Raw genomic sequence first — 26610 nt, forward strand, 5'->3', positions numbered from 1 at the left:
CAACTCAATTTTATTTGAATGATTTAATCATGTGTAATCAGCAGTGGAATGCAAATTATATAAATAGCTCCATTTTGGGCTGCAACCTTATTCATTTTATATAAACTGGTTAAAATATATGTGGTTTATGTCACATTTTTTATTCTAAGCTTTTTTTAAACTTGCTTTTAGACTACTTACCAGGGTGTGTGTTAAACTTGCCGGTATCATAACCCATGTAAAATCTAAACTGAACTACTGTTTAACACATGCTAATACTAATCTTTTACATGCATTCATTTATGCATGCAGAGATGATGACTGGAGGGTGGATTACATGCAAATGTCTGTATGAGAATAATCCTGTTCTTCTGCTCTGTTCCCATGTTCCAGGCATAGACTCCAGACCAACTGAACAAACTAACAATTGACAACTGCTGAACCTCAAATATTTTTATCCAGCGTTTATTCTCAGCTGGATGTGCATAGCTGATGTTGGAATCGGGCTTGATAATGTTTCCGAACCTGCCCTATTTGTGTACTAGCATATATTTTTTGACATAGACTACTAAACACTGGTTTAAGTTGTTCTGGATAAGGACGCCTGCCAAAAGCTGTTAATGTAAATGGAATGTAAATGTTGTGACTAAGCAGTAGCTAAAAACATACTGGGTGCTATGAGGAAAAGAAATGGCTTGTTGCACAGCACAGTAATGAAGAAACTCATACTAATTAGACGTTGCTGTATAAAGGTGTAAATGTTCCGCCTTTTCATACATAGTGTTTAAATACACCACTTATGCAAGTCATTTTAAGGATTTGAACTTTTCACGTTCTCTTTGCTTGAAGTTTAGTTGGCTGCTAAATAAAGTACTATATTGTCTGTGAGCTGACCATGGCAGTGCAGCAGATTTTTTTTTCCATCTGTGTGCCCTGTGTCTAAACTGAGGCAGTGGGCCATTCAATCCAGTTAACAGCTATCTGAGTCCTGTGACAAGAGCTCATCATTATCACCCCCAGATTCTTCTTACATGGCGCTGCTTGACCTTTCTTATTGGATGGAAATCTATCGCTCTGACTAGTGCCAAGAAACTTAAGAGTCTTCACACTGCCATTATTTATATTTCTGCAAAGTTAATAGTGACTTAATAGGCTTATCCGTCAACGTGCCATGAGTTGCGAGATCGGTAAATTAGATTTGACGATGACACGCACCACCATACATGTTTATGGCGCTTGCGTGCTTATATAAAGTGTCTCCTTCTCTCACTGGCGCTGTCCTTAGTTAGCAGTGAACTGTGAAGGAGCTTAGCCAGGCATTCAGGAAACCTATCACATTAAACTGTGGTAACTGCTATATGTAATGAATTTTGGATTAGGGGCGACAAAGCAGCTCTTCAATAACCTTTTTGGAAGGACACCGTAGAAGAGAGGGAGCCTTGGGGGCATGTGATTCCATGCCATGCCAGCTGCTTGCAGTTAAAGACTTTGCGTTTGTAGCTCGAACCTCCGTGTCCGAGCCTTTAAGAAAATGTGCCCCGCCCAAACCACACAGGACACATCATTAGCACAGAGGTTGTGCATGTGGTTGGGTTAAATGAAGTCAGAGTGCTCAGGAACGCTGCATGAAAGATGCTTGCATTTTGAGCTGAGTGTAACATGTGCTTTATCTGGTTGCAGGTGCGCTGGAGGCCGGGGAGAGAAGGAGCTTCCCCACCGACTCTATGAAGGGAAGGGAGGGGGAGGGGGGGGCCACTCACCACACAGCAACTCTGCACTGCGAACAGGTTGGAGTGCATTTCCATTTTTATATAGCTCTGAAACATTGTTATGGACAGGGCGGTGCATTACATTTTATGCTGAGACTCCAATTTGAAAGGCCTCGTTACGTTATGCGGTGTTGTTTTGCATCCTTTGAGGTCTTTCGAGTGTCTCGTTTTTAATATCTTGCCACAGGGAAATCCCAAATCCTAGCCACGCATTTGTACTGGCTAAATTTCGAACAGATGTTTTGTGAATTGTTGTAACCGTAGCATGATACATTTAGGTAAACATGTGGATCGAGCACCTGATTGGATAAAGCGCTCCATCTGTCCCAGTTCCTCTAAGAACAAATTCTCAAACACAAACAAAAATTCTGACGGTGTTCTGATTAAATTTGTGGCACCCGGCACCACTCCAGAGCTTTCAAACTGTGTTTTGCGTTTGGTGCACTTTTCTGTTCTATTTGCTGTGAAATGATTCAGGAAGTTCGTTTGCAGTGTATCATGAGCATGACAAGTACCGGGTGCATTTGAGTCACCCGGGGGCCTGGAGGTAACATGTGGCCAAGGCGTCTGGTAGTGTTTACGTGCAAAGGGGCTGCTGCCTCCATCTGAATCTGGCTCATGTCTGTGGATGCCGCGGGCCCTCGGGGCCCCAGCACCTGCAGAACGGAACAACAGAGTTAAAATAACAGGGAGGAAGGGGGGAAAGAGAGAGGGGGTGAGAGAGAATCAAATGACAGGGGCTAAGGCTTTGTACTGCACACGTTTTCTTTTCTCTTTGATTTACAGCCAGACCATTTGTTATGACTTGATAAGTTGACATGATAGTCTGTATTGACTGCAGAACAGCCAAGGTGATGTTGTTTCATAAACGTTCATTTCTCTGTTATGGCAATGATTTTTATTTTTTTTTATGTGTGTGTCTGTGTGTGTGTTTTGCTGTCTGCACCTGGCATCTTTGAAATGACTCTTGAGTGCCTTATGAAATGATTTAAAAAGAATGCATTTAGACAGATTTTCTCTGCATTATATTTCAGAGAGGGATTAAGATTTAGGCCAGGCCAAGACAGGGAGAATATAAATAAATAAATAACCCGATAAGGACAGTTGTGCTTAATCTCGCTCAGTGTAGTGTGAATGCAGAGGAGTGCCACGGCCCGACAAACATCTGCCTCACACACAGCCGAGCAGGATCAGCTAAAGCGATTAATGCGCTAACGTCAGCCTGCGAAGACTGCGCTCGCTACAAAAGCCAGAACGCCAGGCTTTCCTCCCACACTGCACCTGGAGCACTGTCATACACACACACACACACACACACAGAGCAACTCTAGTGGCTGTTGCCACACACTTCACCAGCGCTGCACCCCACGCTCTGATACTGATCAAAGCGACGTATAGCTGTGAAGACTGAACAATCTGTTTATGATAACAGATACGCTTATCGCAACGATTTGTTTTCCAAATGTCAGAAGGGTGTTTTTTTTATTTTATTTTATTAATTACAAACTATGTAATAAAAAGTGCTGTTCCTTAGGGCAGAATTGTTATTTTACACTTCCTTTGCACTCAGATGGGGCCTCTTTTGGCGACATGAAATGTTTCTGTTGTAAGCAGTAGGGTACTGTATCCTGCCCAGGCTTTCACAGATAACCTTATTAAAGGGAAGGAGGGGTGATATTTCCTGTGAAGGGGTTTTCTGCTACTTCTTTCTTTTTTTTTTTCTCCTCTCATGCACACAACCTTTTGACTTCCTCCTCTCTCTCTCTCTCTCTCTCTCTCTCTCTCTCTCTCTCTCTTTACTTCTCCCCCACTCTTTTTCTCATTTTGCTTTAATATTAAAACTTTCTCACTATCTAACTATGTATATTGAGTGTGTGGTGTGTAAGGATAGTGGATCTGCTCTTCACATGCATGGGCTCCAGTTTTCTGTCACGCAACACGAGTTTGCATCATTATGTATTAGAAGGATCCTTAATAGACTTGTATTTTTTTTTTCTTTATTAAATCGTCCTGATCTGAAGGCGATATGAAGATGGAAATTAATTCAATGCAAAACTCGTTACTAGGAGTGTGTCCATTCTCACAGGATTTGCTAACACTACAGGAATTAATGTTAAAATCTTACCCCAATTGGATTTTGTTCCTCATGTGGTCATTCTTAGTATAAATTGTATTCATCTGAGACCACTAAGGATATGGCTTTTACTCTATTTTTCAGGTAAGTGCTGGTTTGCTGAATGGTTGTGTCTGAGTGATTGACAAGGTTCTTTTGCAGGAGACAAAATACTAGCCAGAATTAACATTGCTTAATAACAAATGAATTGTATTATAATGCTGACCTTGGCATTCAGTCAGTATTTGTACATGTGGTTGTAAGGGAGTCCAATCATCAATACAAGCATTAGTGTTAATGTTCCATTGTTGTTGTTTTTTTTATTTTCTTTTTAAAAAAGTCTGCCTCTTATGTTAATCGATTTATTTGCCAAATAAGTCCTAATCAGAGAACGAAAGAAACTTTGCTTTTTGTGTATTTTAGTTTGATTGACTTTTTTACATTGTGCTTAATAAAATCCCCACAAAAAGAAAATAAAAAAGGTTTCTTTGGGGTTTGTGTGAAGAAGTGAGACAGAATATCTACTGAAAAAGCTTTTTTTATTCATTGGTCAGAAATCGAAATGTAAACATACCTTTGGCTTGGAGCTTGAAATAATGGAAATCAAAAAACATGAAGAACTTGGAGCTGATATTAAATAAATTATACCAAATGAATCAGCCCAAATATCTAGAACACATTGTGCTCGAACTTCATGCAGTACTCAACTACTATCTGCTGGGTCTTGCAGTTTGTTAAGTTGAATCAGGGTCAGCATACGAGCAGCAGGAGTTTGTTTGGAAGCAGACCGAGAGTGTTTCTCTCAGGTGGCCGGTTGTTTCGTTCTGCACCCGAGTTTGAAGCAAGGCACTAGGGTTCTGTTTAGATGGATAAAGTAGTGCATATGTGAAAGTGCCCTTTGTCTCTTGTCAACTTACGGCATGCAGTAAAAGTGGGACAGGTGTAGTTGCTCCTAACTATCTTGACAGCTCTCTACTGCAGTTAGCACTCTCTCCTTGCTTGCTTGGATGTCCTTTATTGTGCTTTAGGAGGAAGCTGAGAATGGCATCCCTCAGGATGCTGCATCTGTGCTCTCACTGTGCAGATGACAGCAGCATGTAGAGAGCGAGAGCAGGGAGGCTTGTCTTAAAGGTCTTATAGACGTCAGCGTTTGCAGTAGAACGTGTCCCGAGACTGACCTGAAACTTTGGTGTTACAAAATGTGTCGCTAGCAATCTGTACTTCTTGAAATTTGCTGTTACATAGGGTTTTGGATATTATTTTTTTAAGAACGCTCAGTATATAAAATGATCAGTAAAGCTCTAATAGGTTTTGTATAGTTTGTATATTTCGTTCTTCACACAGTCTTTACAGCCTTCTGGAAGTGAATTATAGTGATCCGTTATCTATTACTCACGAGTAGGAAATAACGTTTGAGCATTAAATGGACACACACATAAGCCACCCCTAGACGTGAAGTTATACGATTACAAAAGATGTTTTCTGTTGGCCCGTCAGGCAGTTCAGCCATGATGAATGAATGTAATATACTGTGCATCAGGAATGGACACATTCATTAATGGGCCAACATCGTTTGCGTGATATGCTTAGAATGCTACCAGCGCGCAGCATCTGATTGCGTGTGAGTGATCTAATCTGGTTGTGTTGCCTCTGCCCTCCATACATGTCAGCATGCAGGAAAACAATGTGCTCGTTTGAATAATATCACAAATGCCCTGGTTCCTGGCAGCACCCGGGCCTAAACTGAGTGAGTGGTGCCAACCCTCAAGGTTTGACTGAAGAGAAATAAATCACGGCCATTCTCACAATTGCGAACCTGTGTGCTATTCATCTGCACAGGATATGCGAATTACTTATCTGAATATGTCTGCAGATAACATCGCAATCTCACAAGGGTTGTTCAGTCAGAGATTGATATTTTCATATTCTCTAAGCACTACAGAGTGCGTTTGGAAGGGGTGATATAATTGGAGTGTAATTGTGAAATTGAGACTATCAAAGAGATGGGGGTTGGATAGAGATGGGGCTAGAAGGAGGGTGGTGGTTGAGGGGGTGGTGGCTGGAGAGTGGAGTTCTGTGTTATTTGTGTCCAGCTGAGCTTTAATAAAGCTTGAAGCTTTGAGAATGTACCGTTTTGCTCAGCTACACACATTCTATGAATTTCTCTCACTTATTTATTAATAATAATGGAGGCAGCTAAGAGATCAGTATTACTGTCTGGCACAGAGAGCACTGTTTGATTTACATATATAGTTGCTGAATGGCAAGATCGAGCCCATTATGATTTGGCTTGCTCTTTGGCCTGAATTTATTGCACTTCCAGCTTTTATGTGCGATTCAAAGCAGTCAGCGTGCGGTGTATTGGAAGGTTTTTTTTTGCTTGTATCAGACATCTGTCATTTTGATGCCTTATATTCTGTGTCCTTTCACTGCTTCACCATTTGTATATTCTGGCTCTCTGTATCACAGACTTGAGCTCTTTATGAACGCCATAAAGACAGACAGGTGTGGCGGGCTGTTCGGTTCCTGCTGTTTGGGACTTGGCTTCTCATCTGATCGGGGGCTTCCAGCAGCACCTGCACATGTGGTTGCGTATTTCCGGCACTAGCTGATCCACCAAAAAAAAAAAAAAAGTCAATTAAGTGGATACAGCATGGGGAAAATATTTTATGGATTCAGTAAGGATGTGTGTGAATGCACGACAAGAGGGAGGAATGTGGTGTGCGTTATAAACGCAGCAGGAGATTCGCTATCTGAATGGAAATGATTTCATCAGCAGCGAGGCCTCCTCCAGCTCCACTCTGTCCCGGGAGGGCCGGGTTGAAAAGCAACCAGCTTGCGTTTAAGGCCTGCATATTTGTGTTAATGAATCACAGAGTGAGAGAATGGTGTGTCTAATTAGCAGAAGGTACTGAAAACTAGCTATTAAACATGGTTTCCTCTGATTGCACTGGGAGTAGTGGGATCGTGTGCAGCATTTAGCATCAGGAACATGGGATCCAGGAGCCAGACTGTTCGTGGGAATTTTTTGAATGCTGTGCAGGTTTGATGTAACTTAATGCAGATGTTTCGATGTTTGAGATTAGCACCGAAATGAAACTGTACCGTTTTCTTTGAATGCAGTGAAATGTGAACACGTTTGATGTCAGGTTTCAAGGGTCACAATGGCGACCCTTTTGCACAGCTCCGAATGACAGACACAATGCAATCTCTCTGGCATACGCATACACGCAAACCAAACCGATCCCACTGTTTTGAGAAGCAAATAGTTCCTGCCAGGATGAGTTGCATGCACTGTTACCCTGTCCAGACCGACATAGCGGAGAGTGAATTATTCTCAGCACCGTGACCTGTTTAATTGATAACGTCTGAGGCTGTCTCCGGGTTATGTAGAAGGCTCGGGCAGCCGCTAGCCCCATCCATCTTGCATACTCATGTCCAACTGTTGGCCTGACTTCTCACTTCAGCTGCAGACAAGCAGTCAGCGTGCGTACGTTTTGAAAGAGAGAGTGTGAGGGAGCGAATGAGAGAGAAAGAAAGAGCGACAGAAAGACAGGAGCAACATTTAGACAGCTGCATGCACAGTGTCATGTATCCCTGTCTGTCAGAGGGGGATATTTCTGTCTCCTTAGTGTGGCCCTCAGGGTTCCACACACGCCATCTCGATGTCATCACCGTCACCCCGCTGTCTTTGGCTAAAAAGGCCTGCAGTGCGAGATTGGCCTGCCCAGGCCTAATTGGAGTGAGCCAGAAAGGCAGTTTGACTCATCTAAAATTACTGGGAGCTGTGCACTTAATGGGAAAGCGCAGAGGCATGGTGGTAAGGTCATGATACCACCACATGCAGCGGCATATGAACAATGTGGTGCAACAATGCGATGGCGATTAGAAAGATCTTAAACAGATTTGCTACAAGCATATAATAATTGTGCTGTTGCTCGGTATGGCCTCAGTATGACCTCCTGCATAACCCAGAATTGAATGCGGTTGTCAGTTTTGTTGCGGTTTTCTCACCTTAGGGCCGGGCTACTTTCGTTCCTGACAAAGGAATGTTGCTGCATGCTAAGTTGCATTTCTTTTTTACAGTCACGCTGGCATGTTTGAGAACTGGAATACCAGTGATGTCTCAACAGAGGGAGCAAAACCTAAATCAGAGCAGCAGTAGGCATTAATATTTTTTGCCAGAGTTGCAAACACAATTTTTATTGGAGAAAATAGACTATAGACATGATGGTTGACCAGGTAAAATTTCAGAACACCAAAACTAATCTTGGGTTTTCTTTTTTTTTCCCCCCGGGTTTTCTTAAAAACTCAGTGTTAGATTTATGACTTGAATTTCAAGCCATATGCCTAATATATCACAAGGAATAATCATGTTTGACACTGAAATCTCCAAACTCGTAATTTACTGATAAATACCTTCATAAATTAAATCCCTCCATCCCAAACCCTCTGGTGACGTGCATGTATGGGATTTGTTTATTATGCTAGAAATTGAAAACTGGAGGGGCGATTTTGTTTTCTGAAGATCGTCCGTAACCCTCATGACTCAGAAGCTTTCACTGTGAAATGTGATGTGGGTGTTTATGCTTTTTTTTTTTTCGGTTAATATGGCTATCTGTGGGGGAAACCTGACCTGACCGCCCTGTTCTGATGAGGCGAGCGCACGTTGCAGCTGCAGAAACACTCATTTCAAGCTGCAGGGACATGCCAGTATTTTCATTCCTCACTCAAGGCATTTCCGAACACTAACAAAGGGAGAATGAGGTGATGAAACAAAAGAGGAAGCAGCTTTCCGAAAGCGGCAAATTATTTTGTGTGCCTGCACTGCTGACCTCACTCCAGCAGGAGCAGTTTGCTACTGCCAACACTTTGGTGCTTTTTTCCTTCACTACTTTCACTCCTCGCTCTGTGACATTTGTGTGTAATTAAAGCTCATTTGTTGCCGTGTGGGATTTGTAACTGTAGGAGTAAATCTGGAGCCTTCAATTGTTAATTTAGATGTTTTTGGGTAGATCCATCTTACTCATGCTTTAAAGCAGTTTTTTTGAGCAAAATTAAACACAATTTTCCCCTCACCTCAAATGTGTACAATCTGTCAAGACATGTTTGGGGTCTGAAGTTGACTGGAGCTATGAGGTTACAGGAGCTAACCATTTCCTAAACTACATACTCAAATATCACCATCAATCACACTGGGCTCAGAAGGCATTGGCTAACATTTAAAAAATAATTATACAAATGAAACTTTACAACTGGAGTCATGTAAATGATTTGTAATAATTTGTAATTCTGCAAAAAAAAATTGTGAGAAATCAACCCTCTTACACACATTGGATTTTCTGATAAAACAATGTAAGATAATGTGTGTATTTATGTTGTTTTTTCTATGGTAAACTATAAGCTGGAGACTTTACTGTTACTGGTACATTAGCATTGTGTCTACAGTACAAATATAAAGAAGCCATGTTTAGAAAAAAAGCTCAATTCTGTTTTCTCAAAACCATTTCTTATACAATTTAATATATCGTACAGGTAACGTTATTCTTACTTTTTGTAATATGATACAACAGATCTTTGAAAAGTCAGAGTATAAGCTAGTGCTGAGGTCACCATCTTGAGAATCACCTTTCCACAGGGAATTCAAGTTGTTTTAATCCCCTTTTACTCTGTAATGGGCGCCAGCTTGTGGAATGCTACAGCCCGAGCTGGAATCTCGCTCATCTTTGCTGAGATAGACTCAATCTCACCCCATTGACTGCAGTGGGAGGCGCCTGCTATGGCTGACCCTCTGATTCTTTAGACAATTAGATGCCAATAAACTGAATTTAGCTTTGCAAATAAATTAGGCTTGGTAATTGTTAGGTGTGTATAGTCTGCGTGGTGGAAGATGGCCCACTGTGTCTCCATGCGTTTCTCTGCCTGGTGTCACACATGTAAAAGTGTCGGTCAGTCCCCTGCCTGTGTGCGTGTCTGTGGTTGTCTGCTCGATTTGGCGCAGTGCTACGGCTTGGCCCAGTGCTGCTGGTTGGTAGTGTTGGCTGCTTGCCTGTTTTTCTGGAGTTTGAATGAAAGGGCCATTGTGAACTTGTGGGCTAGTGTGGTATTTTGCAGCTGCCAAGCTTAGTAATTAAAAATTCCCACATATATGTTTTTAGATCCTGAAACTTCAAAAATCGCAAGACGCAGATTTCCGGCAATATATTAGCAATCTATTCAGGTGATAATGATTAGAAATGAGGTCTATCAGGCATTCTGCTGATTTGTTTAGCACTGTTGACAAAGTCTAATATTAAATTTAGATCAGCTTTTTTTGTAGGCGGTTTATTTCAATAAATAATGAGACCTTTGTTCGAAATAATGCAAGCCAGTTAGGTTCTATGCTATAGAGAAAGCATTTGTATGCTTCCTAGGGACATGTGGAAGAGATCACGAGTGTGTCGCCATTCACGCGTATTTTTTTTGTCAATCGGCGGTTGATTGAAATTCAAACAGAATACCAGAACAAAGTGTGATACTTAATGCTGCTGATAGCTTTCATTCCTCCTTTGATGACCCTTGTGGCTTTGCTTCTCCTCGTCATTATCATATTTGGCGTACTGTAGACCGCTTGCTTTAAAGACTAGTTTTTCTCAAAAAGCCTTACATTATGCTCATATGATCAGTGAGTGTATTTAACTATGCGAGTGAAGGTAAAAAAAATCCCTTACTTTACACACAAAGGAACCTGAGGTAATTAGTTCTGAATATCTGCAGAATGGCCATCTCATGCTAAACTTGATGCAAGAAAATACTAAAAAAAAAAAGAAAAATACAATAAAGATTATACAAAGAAAAAAAAAACCTAGAAAAAACAGGTGCCCATCCCATTTGTGATCAGAGATGTGCGTTTTGCTGGCTGCTCCGCTTAATGGCATCCATCAGAGATTAATCCTGACGTAAGATGATCACGGCATAAGCGGCGTTCTGCAGAGAGCAACTCATCTTTGTCTTTTCTCCATGTGGAAGAAAGACAAAGCCAAAAACAAGCAGAATTTATTTTACCTCTAGAGGCCCCTAAATAAACAACTCGCAAATCAGTGCCTGCTTTTGTTGTGCAATTTTGCCGTTGCACACAGCTCTGTGATAATGTTTTGCAAGCAGAGCTCTTAGCCTCAGTATTAGGTCAGAGGGGAAAAAAAGCGTATGCCCACATTCCATTTTCCTCTCGGGTTATTTATAAAAATGCAGACAGTACGTTAAACCTATCTCGCTCTCAAACTAATTTAGTGTCATGAGATGATGGAATGCCAGGTTTGGCTATGATCTGAGAAATATTCATGTAGTTCTGACAGACCAGGCTCTGCATTAAACACTTAAACTCAGAACAGTAATTGAGCTAAAACATGATTTACTTATACTGAGTGACACATCATGTTGAAGCGCATTAAAAAATCTGAAAAAGAAAGTACACACTCTGAGTGCTGATGGTCGGTGGAAGTGTGAAACACCTCACCCCGATGTTTGTGTGTGTGTGTGTGTGTGTGTGTGTGTGTGTGTGTGAGGGAGAGAGAGTAAAAGTGTCTGTGTGGTACCAGTTCACCCCGTTGGCTGCACCTGCACTAATTGTATGTGTGCAGCTGTGATGAGAGTGCAGTGCTCCAGCTGGGAGTGCTTGTTGAGCTGCCACACAAGCCTGGCGAGCTAAACACCCCAGTAAGTCCCTCCTTGACTCAGCTAATGAGTGTGGAGCACAGACAATACAGGCCAATCCAAGAGCCCATCTGAGCACCGGCGCAGTCCAAGAACCGGAGGAGGTCCGCCTTAGATGTCTTTCCATTTGTGTTCAGTCAGTGCGAAAGTGCGGATAATCAAGCGGTGTGTGCCTTTTCTTTCCACTTTCCTTTTCCCCTTTCATCATCTGTATACTTTACACTCATAGATCTCATTGCTCTGCATTTCCACACCATATTTTTGTGCTTTAATGTGAGTAGGGTTAGTCTCAGCAAACCCCTCTCTCTTATTGGCATTATAACTCCAAATTATGACAAGCTAACGGCACTCCGAGACAATGCAAGACAATACCATGCACCATTAGAAATCTGCTTAAATAACCTAACCGAACCAATTAAAGCAGCAGTGGCTCATGTGAAATCTGGAGCAGTAGCAGTCCTTAGGGAATAGCTATGATTCTTTTGCCTGAACATTATTCTCAGTAAGTCCTTAGGTTGAGTAAATCCTGTAGACGCTCTCCAGGGGAAGGGAATAAAACCTGTAGAGGATCTCTGCGGTCGTATTTTTTTCACACACACATCAGTGTTTGATAGAACAATGAATAGCTTTTAATTAATTAAGGAGATATGGCCAATTTCATTTATCTGAAACGTCAGCAAATTTATGAAAGGGTTACATTAATCAGGCAGGCTTTATATAATTGTGATGAGTATAATAATATGTAGAGAAACGTGTATTATTGTGTTAACATTTTTTTTTTTTTTTATGGGTGGCTTAATGAAGAAAGACTTAACCTGATGTACTGTATAAAAACTGGAACCACTGACACTTCTCAAATGCCCAGTCCCAAATGAGTAAGAAATACATTTGCCATAAACAAGGCTATTAATACTCTCAGCATGATCCCATTAGAATATCAGCAGTTTCACTCTATCCAAAGCTGACCTAAAATATTTATATGTAATTACAGACAGGTGGGAATGAAGAGAGCAATACGCCGCATTAAAGAAATACAGCTGATATTAACACTGACTGCAGAAATGTAAAAAAAAAAAAAATACATTTCAAGATCCAAGAACAGGGTCGATTTCGCAGCATTCCCTCTTACTCACAGTGATCGTTTTCCATTAACGTACAGTACCATGTGACCTCAAACAGCAAATCTATTGAAAATTTAAAACATCAGCTTGCAGTGAGATTTCTTGTCTTCAAGATATGTGTACTACTGTGTACTGATTATATGATTTTCCAGTTACTGAACAAATGAAATGTATGAAGTAGGTGAACGGGGTGAGTGAGTCATGGCTGCACACGCCGTCTTGCTCAAAACAAGCAGTCTTGCCCGTTGCACATCGCGAGCGTCTTTATCCAGACCAATTTTCTCCTAAGAGGCTTATAAATTATAAGAACAGAAACATTGGCACAACAAGCTGCTAATATTTCTGCTTTCTTATTAACTTTGCGATTGCTCTTGGCACACAAGCATGACTACATTTTTGTATACTAAATAGAAATCTGTTTTTTTTTTGCACAGGATTTGGGCAAAATTGTATTTCACGAATGTTAACTGCAACTAATCATTACAGCAATGTCTTCTTAGTGATGTTAAATGTAATAAATATGCATATTATTTCATAATGCTTCCATATTGCAGAGTCTCTCATCTCGAAACCTGATATTTTCGATGTTTTTTGCTCCTGCTTCATATTAGATATATTAGAAGAGTTGCTCAGGGATCAGTAATCAGGACTATAGATTGCTGAATTGTTACACTTAGTAATAAAAAGGCACTGAGCTGATATTTGTATTGAGTTAAAAAGCTGGATTAGTATTAGATCATTACTGACTTTTTTTCCTTTTACCTACTGCATATGGTTTCATACACAGCAAGCATTTGATTTCTTCTCTCTGCTATGTAATTGAATTTGAATTAGCATTTAATGAATGTGCAAAATGTTTAATTTAATAAGTAACACACATGAGGGGCAGATCAGATTGACGCAAGATTGATACCGTTGAATTTTTAATGATGTTGTGTGGGTTGTGTGGGACTTTCAGATTGATTCTTGTGTTTTCACTGATATAAACCTGTTTTAATCGCCATCAAAGATTGCTTGTTTTGGGATACGGAATCAACTTTCTTTTTATACTGTGAAGCCGGCAAAATCTCGCACGTTTTCAATAAACTGATATGTTACTGAGAGGAAAACGAAACTGTACATAGAACATGTTTGTCATCAGTCGTTTGGGAATTTGCGCGTATATATGCGTTCCTGTATATGTAAAATAGATCTGAATTTGTTGGTTGCGCCTGTCTTTGCTCACGCTGGCAACTTATGAAATGTGATATTCTGCCATATTTGCGTTGCTGTGGTATGCCGCTTCCTTTAATCAGGTTAAACCATCCACGCCGTGTTGGCAAACTCTACAGAATTGATGCACGGTTAAATTATTATAATGGTGTTGCTTTGCTTAGGTGTTTACACAGTATGCTTTGTTTCTCCATTCCAGATCAGCTCTATGATTGATGAGGATATAAGAGTGGATTTGCTAAACACTAAACAAAGAAACCTACTGCATCCTCTGGTAAGGTTCTTGATTGATGATCCTTCACTGCTCATTTCTCCTAATGACTCTCACTCCAATCACAGATTTACAATCATGCGTGCTCCTTGCATGGTCGTGATTGCTTTCCGAACCTTCCCTGCTTGTGTAATTGCCGGTGAAAACAGGAATTGTACGGATTGTGTTGTGTAAGGTAATATTTCCTGAGCGCTGCAAATGACAAATTCATTTAGTGTTTTTGAGTAACAGCAGAACACTGTACAACATGAGTCATAATTAGCAGCGGGGACTCTCAAATCGCGCTGCCTCTTTGTTGTTTCTCCTCACAAAGCTAGTGTCGGTTTTTCCACATCGTTATTAATGCCAGCCGGAATTATCGAGATAAGATATTGACTTTTTTTTTCAATGCTAGCGTCCCATCCCAAACCCTGTCCCTGCCATTGTGTATGACCGAAGCTATACTGTATACACGGCATGTGCGTTACGCCAATGAGCGAATCACCAGACAGATTCTTAGGGAAGAGCGAAGCGACCTGTGAATTACGGGTGCAAACTGTGATTTGTGCCAGAGAAAAGAAAAGGAGAAGCTAGGAAGATCTTCAAGTCATGCATATCAGATTATCCTCCCTCTCCCAGCCCTCTTGCTCGATCTCTCTCTCCCTCACTTTACCAAATTTCTCTTATCAACCACAACGAGCAAACTTGCACACAATCTGGGCTCTGTGTCTCCAGTCACATGAGAAACAGAGGTGCTGACGAGCTGGAATGCCTGGCTTGGTATTTCCTGATGTTTCATAAACACACACATGCATGCCCACGTAGACACACACACACACACACACACACACACACACACACACACACAGAGTTTGTTCATTTACACACAGTGGCTCTGACATAATGGCCAAAGTAAGTAGGCTTTCATTCACTTGCACTAGGATTAGGGTTTTGCAGTTGAGTGAACTGTATTTAATCATCAGGTATAATTCACAATGCCGTTTCCGCCTGACGCACCGAGTGTATACTTTACAGTATGATCCTCTTGACTCTGCATACTCAGGGTGTAAATTGCTGATCCTCTCAAACATATATAGAAGATCCCTCTTTGCCTGTTAATCTCTGCTAGGAGAATAACGAGATTTGTCTTTGCAAGTGCGTGCGTGAATTCGCGTTAGACCGTACTTCATATCCTCGCATGTATATAAAATAATATATATTTTTTTTCAGAGTAAAATGGATAACCTTTTTCCTTGCTCGTACCTACTGCAGTGGGTGATTGCTAAAGATTATAAACCAATTAGCCCGGTAATTATACATAGCCGACTCCTCACAGGAGAAGAGAATGATTTTGGGATAAAGCATGATTAAATGCTTTGTTAAGTGCTGCATTCATTTATATAAGTCTTGAGTGTAGATGCAGTGTGCAGTCCTAAAAGGTTTGAGATACTAATTAGAGGTCTTTTAGTAGTAATGAAAATGATGCGCTCCCAAGCTATGATCTATCTGTTATCAGAAAAATATTCCTACAGTATAACAATGCGCTCTGCTTAATGCTTAGATCTACAAGCAGGGGAATTTCCAGTAGGCAGAGGGAGAAAAATGGGTTATACAAGATGCAGGTCAGTGGTGTTTGTACCTCACTGTGTGTGTGTGTGTGTGTGTGTGTGTGTGTGTGTGTGTGTGTGTGTGTGTGTGTGTGTGTGTTTATGAATAATGGAGCCATTCTTTAGTTTTCTGGGAGCTGCTGTTGTACAGTGGTGGTGTGTTTGGTGGGCTTGCTGTGACAGAGACCTGCAGTCCAAAATTAAAAACACCAGCACTTCCTGTTCAACCAAATCCGGAGTGTCTTGGCTGCGGATGGTGAAATATATCCTGCTCAATATTCAGGAGTGAATTTGTTTGTGTATGCATGTATTGTAGCGCAATAATGCATTCTCTTAAATAGCACTGATAGGCTTGTGGGACAAGCTTGTGCATGGTTATTAAGTTCTTTTGTTATTAAGTGAAGTAGGCTATTGATTTTGGCCCGTGTACAATAGCAGGAAGCTTGTCACAGAAAAATCATGCGTATTGAAATCATGGTAATTTTATATCAGGCAACATTGTTGATTTAGGATTTGCTTTGTCGACAAACCGTGTTAACCCCAGGAAGAGGAAACGTGGGTGTAAAGTCACCAAGGGCAACCCACGAGTGGCATCACTGAAGGAAACCAACTATGAAAACAAATCAAGTTTTTTTTTTTCTTTGCTCCTCTTTTAGAAAGCAAGCAAACAGAACTTTTTTTTTTTTTGGACTTTTAGTGCTCACCACATTTCAGGCTTCATTGTTGTCTAAGTGTGTTTGATCAATGGTTAGATGGATAATAAATAACACGAATGAATTTGCCAGGCTCACTATGCTCTGGTTCCCCTGAGCTCCAGCCATATCCCAGCGTATATATACTTTTAACCTTACTCATGCAGACAAATGGCTCTCTAGTCCACCATTCATAAGGGCTTGAGGATGTAGAGCAGAGACAAATAGCATTAGTGGGGGGAAAAAACAGATCCAGGTAGGAGGCAGTCACTGGATCTGTTGCTGTACAAAAGCACGCATGTAACCATGGAGCAATTCGATCCTACTGATCTTGTTTGGGACGAATCATAACATTTACTACGATGTTCAAGGTTTCTTCTATTACCTGTTAGCTGTGGTTGACCTACACGCCACTAAAACATTGAAACTCAGCCTCTTCCTCACTCAAGCAAATGCTACACCATGCATGCTAAAATGGGTGTGTTTTGCAGCTCAGGGTTGCATGATGCGCAGCTGCCGTTGAGTAACTGCTGTAAATATTCGTGACTTCACAGCAGGCTGAGACATGATCTCATCTGCCGCTGCCAAGGTTTTAACATGTAGGCACAGGCTGCTCAGATTTAAATCACCGTGCATTCAATCGGTTTGTTGAAGGTACTTTTTCGAATGAGGGCAGGAATGAGGTGGACGAACCAAGCCTTGGTTACCGAACACAAACAATGCACTCGTAAATCATCATACAAGGGTTTCCTGATCATTTCATTCCACCATGAACTAGCATTTGATCTCCCTGATACTGTATCACACCTAGTGCAAATTTTTAAGCAGAGTAATTGCACCAGATGTCTTCTAGTAAAATATACAGTGGGACTATGCAAGTATGTTTTCCCCCTAATTATTAATTAATATCATTTACTACTCATTGTTTTTCTAAGCTTACTTATGCAGACTCTGCACTGTGATGTGATTCATCTTGTAATCTTTATATTGATACTGTTTCAACTGAGTGATCGTTCAAGACGTTAGTACTCCAACATAGTGCTTTTAGACATCAATAACAAGGAATTTTCAAAAATCATTAGCCACACAGTGTAAGTGTTTCAATATTTATCTCATATTTGTGTTTAATGCTCTAAAGGTGCTTTTGGTACAAAAATGTGTGTTGTTATTATTTTTTTGTTGTTGTTGTTCTTCTTATTGCTTGTTTTACAACCTCTTCTCTGTTTATTTCAGTGTTAATGGGTTACATTAACATAAAAAAAATGTTCCCTCTATAATACATTGGTACATTTATGCTATCAATAACTGATATCAAAAGCATTGCCATATTCATTGCACAAGAACTAAATGCAGTGTAAAACACGAGAATCTGTCATGTTTATCTAAAGGGCGTACAGGAGCTCCCAGTTGGAGTCTAGATAGAAAGCAGTCACACTTGTCCAGATATCAGGCAGTTCTTTCTTACCTTTAGCTAGACACTCGATAAACAGTGAAAGGATGATTGCATAACTGTCAATAGTTAACTTTGAAAAAGGCTTTCACTGTTATGTTAAGCAAGTTTTATAAGGACAGCCGCACTTCAGGGCTTTTCATTAACAGAGTGGTTGGCCAAGGTTTGAGATTATATCAATAGTGAAAAAACACGCCCTAAAATTACCTTTCAAAGATCAGAAAAAAACGTTTGTTACATGTACATATTATTATTTACAGTATATTTCTAAAAAAAATTACTGTAAATGATAATATGTACATGGAGTAATCTTTTAATTAGCTGTTTTCAAGTGTTTGGAGTGGGGCGGGGTCAATTTTAATACTGTGGAAGTGTATTTAAATATGTTTTTTAAATATATATATATTGTGTTTTGATTTCTCAGTCATGTCTAATGACCTCAATAAGACAAATTAGATTATTTTCCAGGCTAAATTGAGTGAAGTAAAGCCTTTATTTGGCATTACTGATCAGATGTATATACACACACAGCAGCTAACAATGTCGCTGGCTGAATGAAAACCATTTACAGTTTTGAAAGAATGCCATTTCTTTAGAACGCAGTGTGAAACTGTATTATGTCATCATCATTATTACTACTTTTGTGCCATGCTGTGATTTATATTTTCAGCAAATTATAGTGCCCTTGATATCTTTTATGTGATCATTTGTGCCAATTTTGGGGGAAAGTAATTTAATTTTTATAGAGGAAGACACTTATCTTTCACTTGACCTGTATTATTTAAGAACCACTGGTAAATAAATGATGATGGTATTTGCCTGTTCACAGGTGTTAAGGAGGGCGAGCTAGGTGTGTGTGTGTGTGTGTGTGTGTGTGTGTATGTGTGTGTTAGATGTGTACCCTGTACTCTGAGCTTGCCCTCATTAGCAGCCCCATGAGCTGGTTTGTGTCAAAGCAGTGCGAGTGTTGTAGTGAGTTGGGCCTGTGTGGGCTCCGGTTCTCACTCGATTACACACTTAATCAAATCGCCTGCTTGTTTATACACTCGGCGCTCCTATGGAAAGAAAAAAAAAACCCTACCCCCCCGCTCATTGAGGCTGGGCTGTTAGAGACTCGACCTCTCATTCACCACTTTCCTCTCTCACACAGCTCACTGGAAACACTCTGTCTGTGTTGTGTGTTTGGACTATTTTCGTGCTTTGAAGCGGTGAATTATTCATCTGCAGTCCCTTGCTTGGTGAAGTGCATGGTAATCACTTTAGGTGGCAGGGGAGCTGTCTTAGTTTTTTTTTTTTTCGCTTTTAGAGTGTTATTGGAGTTTGCGTTCTTTTAAATCAGTGGCAGAGAGTTTATATATACTGCATTACGTTGCTTCACTCTGTGAGTCTGTAGTTGTTTGATGAGACAGGCTACTCTGCATGCTTGGTTAGGTGCATCTCAACCGTCCTGATGTCTTTGCTATCTTATGAGAATGATTTTACGAATTTAATGGCTGCACAATGGCCGCAACACTTCTAACATATGTACCATGGACTAGTAACCAGTCCTCAAAGAGGACATATGGACAATAACTTTGTTTGTTTAATCCCTTTAAACAAAGCTTGAAACATTTTTTACTTTTTTGCTTCAAGAGCCACCTGATGCAGAAACGACAGGAAAAGAAATGGAATCTGAGTTGTTTTAAAAACAATCCGTTTTCCTGCCAGAAGTGCCGAGATCATCAGAAATGTTGGCGTAACTGAACCCGGCTCATTGTCTCCCGCCAGAGTCACTGCCACCTCCACTGTGTTTGTTTACGCCATGACTCTGTCTGACTGCCGCAGGAACAGATATGACATCATTTTAGCAGAGCTGTGGGCTGCACGCAGGCGTGGAGAGGGAACAATTGACCAGGGGCGACGCAGGAAAAGACGACTGACCTGATTGCTCAGCTGGCCAAGCAACTGGGAAGGAAGGCCCAAGGCAGGGTTGTAGATGAAGGGAGGGGAGTGATAGGAGATAATAGCCAACCCCACCCCCGTTCCTTTTTGCTGTCATGCTTTTCCCTATCCCAGGATGCCATCATGTTTGGCTGGCCTGCTACTGCTCTGCCTCCTGCCTGCATGTTCTGGCTAAAGCAGATTTGTACATGAAAAATGATCTGCATTCACTGCTGCTGTATCAGCTTCCAGATATGGGCTTATGGACTCTTCTGATAGACACCCTTGAAAGAGGCCATAACCTGGCCTTTTAGGTTTGGTGAAAATACACAGAACCAAGGTGAAACTGTAGGATGAGCAAAGTTCTTGTTGTGTGTAATATAATTTGGCAGCTGTGTATCAGTTGAGCATATGCTGCAATCTGGTTGTTGTTGTAGTATGGTTTATTTCAGTGTACCCATTTGGTAATATATATTAGGCATGCTACTTTCATTAAAATACCACACATAGTTTTTGATTATTAAGGGTACAGCTGCTGCCTAGAAAGCTCTTGTGTATGCGATGGAGCCAATTTACCACTATGTATACATAGACCCACCGACAGCTGGATAGGCCACCATGTATCTGACCTCCCACATGCTCACTTCTATGTAGAGAAAACAGACTATGATACAATAGCGCTAATTATGGAAACAATTCTGTAGAGACCAGCGGACCCGCAAAGCTGTTTGTTGAAATAAACTCTTTACCTAAAATGTAAATTTGTACAGCATGCATGAGTGAGAATATCATCAAAACAAGTAGATGTTGCATGAATATGACCTGGAAACAGCTATTTGTTTTTCATTGCTTTGCAGAAAATGTGTATGTGTGTGTGTGTGTGTGTGTGTGTGTGTGTGTGTGTGTGTGTGTGTGTGTACATCATGCTTTGTGATGGCCCTATCTTCTTTTTATAGATTAGTTTTTGGCGCTTATAGCTGACTCCCGCAAGGCAGGGGCTCCATTTCAGTGACAGGCATTCATCTGTTAGTGTCCCCCAGGTCCAGCGCAGCACGACGCTCTGCAGCTCCCAGTAGCCCACACAAAATGGGCGTCAGTCTCAAGAGATTTCACCTCCTCATCCCCTGAAGAAGCCGTGTGGGAGTTTAATTACTCAGATGGCCTCAGACTGAGGCTTCCTCTCTCTCTCTCTCTCTCTCTCTCTCTCTCTCTCTCTCTCTCATTACCACAAGCTTGTACCTGGTTGTTGCTTCTTTTTTCTTTTCCTCGGGGTGTAGGAAGGTAAGGGGTACGATCTAGATCAGTCAGCAAGGGTGTTGGGATGATGGTACCCTGAAGGATTACTGCCTCCCCAATAAGGATTAAGCACCAATTCAGTGGGATCCCTATGGTTAGCTTGGCCTTTCCTGTCTGCCTTAATGAACTTAATTACTATGAGTCTAGTCCATCCGTGCAGCCTCGATGAGGTGGAACGTCTGAGCTGCTATTTGTCTCCGCACCATGTGCTTAAGCCTCTGATCTGCTGCCACCATGTTGAGCCAGACCATTACTTAAAAGGCTTGATGTGGCATCGTAGTACAAGGCATGAAATGCAATGCTGCTAATGTTGCAGCTCCAGGTAACACTTGATGATGACCGGTATGCCTTTCGCAAAAGCTCAAACAATTTGAGGTAATAACAGCCATTTTCATATAATAAATATATAAAATATAATAAGCCATTAGAGAGCAGTTGTCACAGTGATGTTATCACAGGTAAAAGCACAGGCATGATGCAAATTGCGCGTCATCATCGCTAAATGATCAATTGCATGTAGTGTGAGCTGCATTTATGAGATTTTGAACAATTCTGTAGCGTCTGCCCAAATTTGACAACAAGGACAGAGTTTATAATTTGTTCATTTATTTATTAAAATTTGACACATCGTTGTGAAAAGGTCACAGCTGTGCATATATCATGGATTTAGCTTATCTTAGCCAATCAGCTTTTAGAACCAAAGCTACCTGTTCTTTTTTGCTTTTTTTAAAATCTTTTTTAATAAACACAATCTGTTGTTTTGATTTTGCATTGAGACCATCAGTGTGTCTCTTTTTTTTTTTATTATCTGTAGGCTGTTTTTAAGGTTTATTTTACATAACAGATTTTCCAAACACATGAAAAGAAACACTTTCTATGTCATCCTCTGTAGCATTAGCAACCGCCCCCTCAGTAGCCTTTCAGCATGATCTTTCTCTCTCTCTCTCTCTCTCTCTCTCTCTCTCTCTCTCTCTCTCTCTCTCTCTCTCCTTCTAAGTGTCTGTCTCTCTCTCTTTGTGAGTGGGAGACAGATTACCAGGGCTAGTCCTGCACTCATGAGCCTCCTCTGGGTGGCTGGCGTCTGCGTCGAGGGGAATTTCTGCAGACATTGTACAGGTTTCTCAGATCATTACCAGCCCCTTTGACTGTGCCTTTGTTCCCGAGCGCACTCAGCCGGTGAGCTGACACTCTGCATTTTGCCAATGCGAACGGCACACACCAAAACAGGACGTTGTGTCTTCTTACGGAGCAGTGCTCTGAGAACACACTCTGTCACTCCTCCTCCTGTGTAAAACCCCTCTCCCCACCCCCACCCCTCACTCTGCCCTCTCCATCTTCTTAAATCTGTTCATCTTCTAACAAAGCATCAGACAGCTTATTACTGAGGTGTGAAAAGAGAGGAGCTTTTGCCTTCCTGCTCGGCTGATATTAATGGTTGGCGCTAAAGCAATGGGGCCATTGAGCGATCTTGCACGTGCTTGCATGTGTTTACAACACTGGGTAGCAAAGGGAGCGTTAAGTACAGGAGCAGAGCGCCTCGGCACTCACACGCTGCTTGCTCGCGTTGATCTTCTCGTGCTACCAATGTGAGGAGCAGTCAAAGTCTTTGTCTTTCTTAAAAAGGGTTTCTTTTGGCCAGTTGTCAGCTGTGGCCTGAATGGAATGGCAACACAGGAGTTTAAGTTTCAGCTTGTACTGGGACTCTGTGCTTTGGGCCCCTGGCAGGGTTCAAAGGTCATACTTGTAAGGCAGGCAGGCAGGAGGAGGACCAATATAGGGGCCCAGCCTCCCACAATATGTCCGTCAGCAGATCCTTTTGTCTGCCTACTTCTTAATCGCTTAAGACCCATCTCTGTAACCAAGGAAATTGTGCCAGGAGAGATGAGTCGCCGGCATGAGCGGATGTTCTTTTAGGGTTGATAAATTCACAGAGTCAACCAGTGCTGATTATTTTCTCTGCTCCTGGTCTCTTTCAGCAGTTTCTGTCTCTCTTGCTACTCCTAGGGGACCCCAATGCACTGCTTTGAGTGTGTGTGTGTGTGTGCGTGCGAGTGAGTGTGTGCATGTGTGAGTGCTTCCATATGTCTAGACAGGAGCAGAACCCCAGGGGCCCCACACGTTTAGACTCAGGATATTAAATGACCTAATGGCCATGTTATTTGTGTAGGATTCATTTAGAGAATCTTGTGTGGAGCATTAAATCATAATGAAGAGGGTATGAATTTTGATCGAAGGTGGGCGGCTGCATCGGGAGCATGCGGGAGCATGTCTGACTAATGCGTAGCTCAAGCTGCTGCCTAAAATGTCATTTAGCGCTATGGGTTGCGACCTGAGCCTGGCATCTCTGCTCTCTCTCTCTCTCTCTCTCTCTCTCTCTCTCTCTCTCTCTCTCTCTTTCATGTATGCAGACAGAGCTGATCATAACATAGACGAGGCCAGACTCAGAGCAACATGGAACTCTAAAATTATTAACAGAAGTACAACAGCAGACACGTTAGCATGTTAAATGTGTAATAAAACTGGGCGATCTGAAAAAGACAAATTACGGTGCTAAATATTCAAAATTACAAAACACTAGGAAAAGATTTCAGGATACCAGGAAATGATATGCACAAATATCTTTTATTATTCATGTTTTTTTTTTTTCTACATAAGAGCAAATTGTTATCTGGGGCACTTAGGCTCTAAAGTAAAGTATTAAATGAAGAAAGTATGCGGATGGATTAAACAGCAGCAGGACGTCGAACATGTTTCAGTTCATTTCTAAGAACAGCAATACACAAGACTCTGTGTTCATTTAACTCAAGGCTCTGCCTCCTCTCTTTTTTAATTGGCTACCACTTTTAAAACCTCCCAGTGGTTTCTTGTTGGATCAGAAAGAGTCTGTGAGAGGGTCTGTATCTGGAAAGACAGAGCTATAACACAATGATTTCAGCAAGCAAAATATCAGTAAAAATATTACTATCAACCAGCTCTAGTCTCCTGCTTAATATTTACACGCTCTACTATCTTACTTTATATTTACACGCGCTACTATCTTGTTTTATATTCACACTAGCATGATTATACGGTTACCGGCTTTTGCGACAATCGAACTTTTCGAGATTTTCTACAGTTTGATGCAAATTACAGTAGACTTGGCAAAGTGACAAATGCAAAGACTCGACTCGGATTATTACTGATGTATGTGTTCTGAGGTATCTTCAGTTCTCAGTGCACAAAAATGGAAGAAAAACTGTCAAACACATACTTATACACAACTTCTCATAAAATGTGTTTAGAGACATTAGAAAGAACATTGAATGAAAGCTACAGAGATCGTTAGTGCCTCTGCTTAGTGTACATAGCTATGCTAATCGTCCGTTGAAAATAATATGAAGTCTGGAATCTGCCATAAATCCAATGTCCCTTTTTTGCATTGAATATTGAATTATTTAGTTTGAGTATATAGTTTTCTATTGAAAGTAAAATATTGTTGGGCAGCCATGAAAGACAAACTAGAAAGAAAACGAGCGATAGTGTTAGCATACAGTTCTAATTATTAAAGCACTTTACACCTCTTTCAGCGCTTGTGTTAAACGACTACATCGACCAAATAGCTTATTACAAAATGCAGTCATAGAGCGGCTTGTAGGCAACGATTATATTTATTTAGCTGTCGAAGCCGGCCTTCTGCGTTTTCAGCACTTTTCACACTTAATAGCCTGTGTCTATTTAAACGCTGACAGGAAGTGCCTTATTACCTGATCGCGACTCAGCGTTTGCATCTGTGTTCGACACAGTTACTTTAGTTACTTTTACACTGACACAGTTTCAGGTGTTGTACTAGGTGAGAATTCAGAAGCTGCTGGCAAATCTGCAGCTAGTCAGGCGAGTGTAGTGCCAGCAGTAATAGCCGCATGCCACTATCATAACATCAGTGTGCTGACACAAGCTAAAGCTTGCACACAGAGCACACACAGTGCTGTCGTGCTCACTTTCTTTAGGCCCCCCAATCCCATCCTCCGCACGAGGCCTGTATGCTCCGCTTAGTTCCCTTCTCAATAGCAGACACGAACTTTCGAGCGGCGTAATTGATTCTTGAGATGCAACCGATGTTCTATTCTGCAAATGAACACCCGGGCGATGATTATCTGATCAAAGCAGCATACCGTGCGAGCCCCGGCAGAGACCAGACCGCATCGCTTTCTGCACGCTGCAACAATTACATTGTGAATGGTGCTGGGTGTTTGTGTACGATCCTGATTATTGTTGGTGTTTCTGTGGCCATGGATTCAAAAAGAGCGACAGGGGAGAGAGAGAGAGAGAGAGAGAACGGGAAAGAGGACACACCTTGAGGTTTGCGATTTTCGTGCTTTCGTCAGGTTGACCTGCAGTACTCTGGCCTGTAGATATAGACCGTAGAGATTGTGCCCTATTGATCAGTGACCTGTCAACTCATAACCACACGTATTTACTCTCTAAAACAAACCGTAGCTGTCACATCACCTGGTTTTTGTACCTCTGTGCACTTAGAGCAGAAATATCTGCTTTCTAAAGTGTGCTTCTAGGAACAGAGTTATGCATGTGTGTGCATAGTGTGCATATGTATCATGTAGATGTGATGCATATGTGTGCCTGTGTTTGTGTCTGTGTGTGTGTTTGTGTGTGTTGGGGGTGGTTACAGACGCACTTAAACAGACTAGAGTGGTGGGGGAGACGCAATCAGAAAAGAATGATTACCAGACAGGCCACATGCTCAGTGCAGATATGCAGCTTTAGCAGTATTCCTTTGCTGCACTGTGTCAAGCATATTGATCAGCTTCTTGTAATAGAAAGAGGGGCAGTGTGCAAAATCAATCCTTGCCCCCAGTCTTGTCTCATTCGCTTTTTTTCTTTCCCTGCCTCGGGTATAACCTGCTGCCATTATCCATAGCAAGTATAAAACACCTCCAGCTTTTTTCTGCTCCCGTTCCCTAACACCACGCTGACTGTGTGTTGCCACAATAAAGCTATCCTTGTGCTCAGTGCTGAATGGTTTGTATTCTTTGTAACCTGTCCACAGACCTGAAAGTATACATAAAACATTTAACACTGCTATTTAATTCCCTCAGACTGCCCTAATCTGCCCCTAATCTGTGTGTGTGTGTGTGTGTGTGTGTGTGTGTGTGTGTGTGTGTGTTTGAGAAAGGGAGTGTCTGTTTTTTGCCCAGGATTGATTCAGATTATATAAAAAGGTTAATTCTGCCCTTGCAGTCTACTGTCAGAAAACAGAATTCATCTAGGTAATCCAGATGCTTTTCCTCGGATGGTGTGTGTGTGTGTGTGTGTGTGTGTGTGTGGAGTTGGCTGGTGGTCAGACAGCTCAGGGTGAGCTTTTGTGTTTTTCGTGGAGAGCCTGGTCTTGCCTGGCACTGATCTGCCAGCCAAACACAATGCTCGCAACATCTAGCATCCTCTACCAGCAAAGACACACCTTCTGCTAATCATTGCCCATTGTGCGCTGGCATGAGAAAAGGCCTTCAGCTTG

General features: G+C 41.5%; 1 protein-coding gene across 4 annotated transcripts in view; it reads left to right on the top strand.

The window, feature by feature from the left end:
- The window catches only part of zmiz1a (zinc finger, MIZ-type containing 1a), a 109659-nt gene that overhangs the window by 25608 nt on the left and 57441 nt on the right, over positions 1-26610 (top strand). For 3 of the 4 annotated variants that reach the window (XM_046871020.1, XM_046871001.1, XM_046871029.1), the window contains exons 2-3: positions 1660-1766; positions 14086-14160. The gene's annotated coding sequence lies outside the window, so the exon portion shown is untranslated. The remainder of the gene's footprint in view (positions 1-1659; positions 1767-14085; positions 14161-26610) is intronic. The other variant, XM_046871011.1, reaches the window with a different exon arrangement.

Source organism: Silurus meridionalis, chromosome 2, assembly GCF_014805685.1.
Source record: "Silurus meridionalis isolate SWU-2019-XX chromosome 2, ASM1480568v1, whole genome shotgun sequence".
Taxonomy (NCBI): domain Eukaryota; kingdom Metazoa; phylum Chordata; class Actinopteri; order Siluriformes; family Siluridae; genus Silurus; species Silurus meridionalis.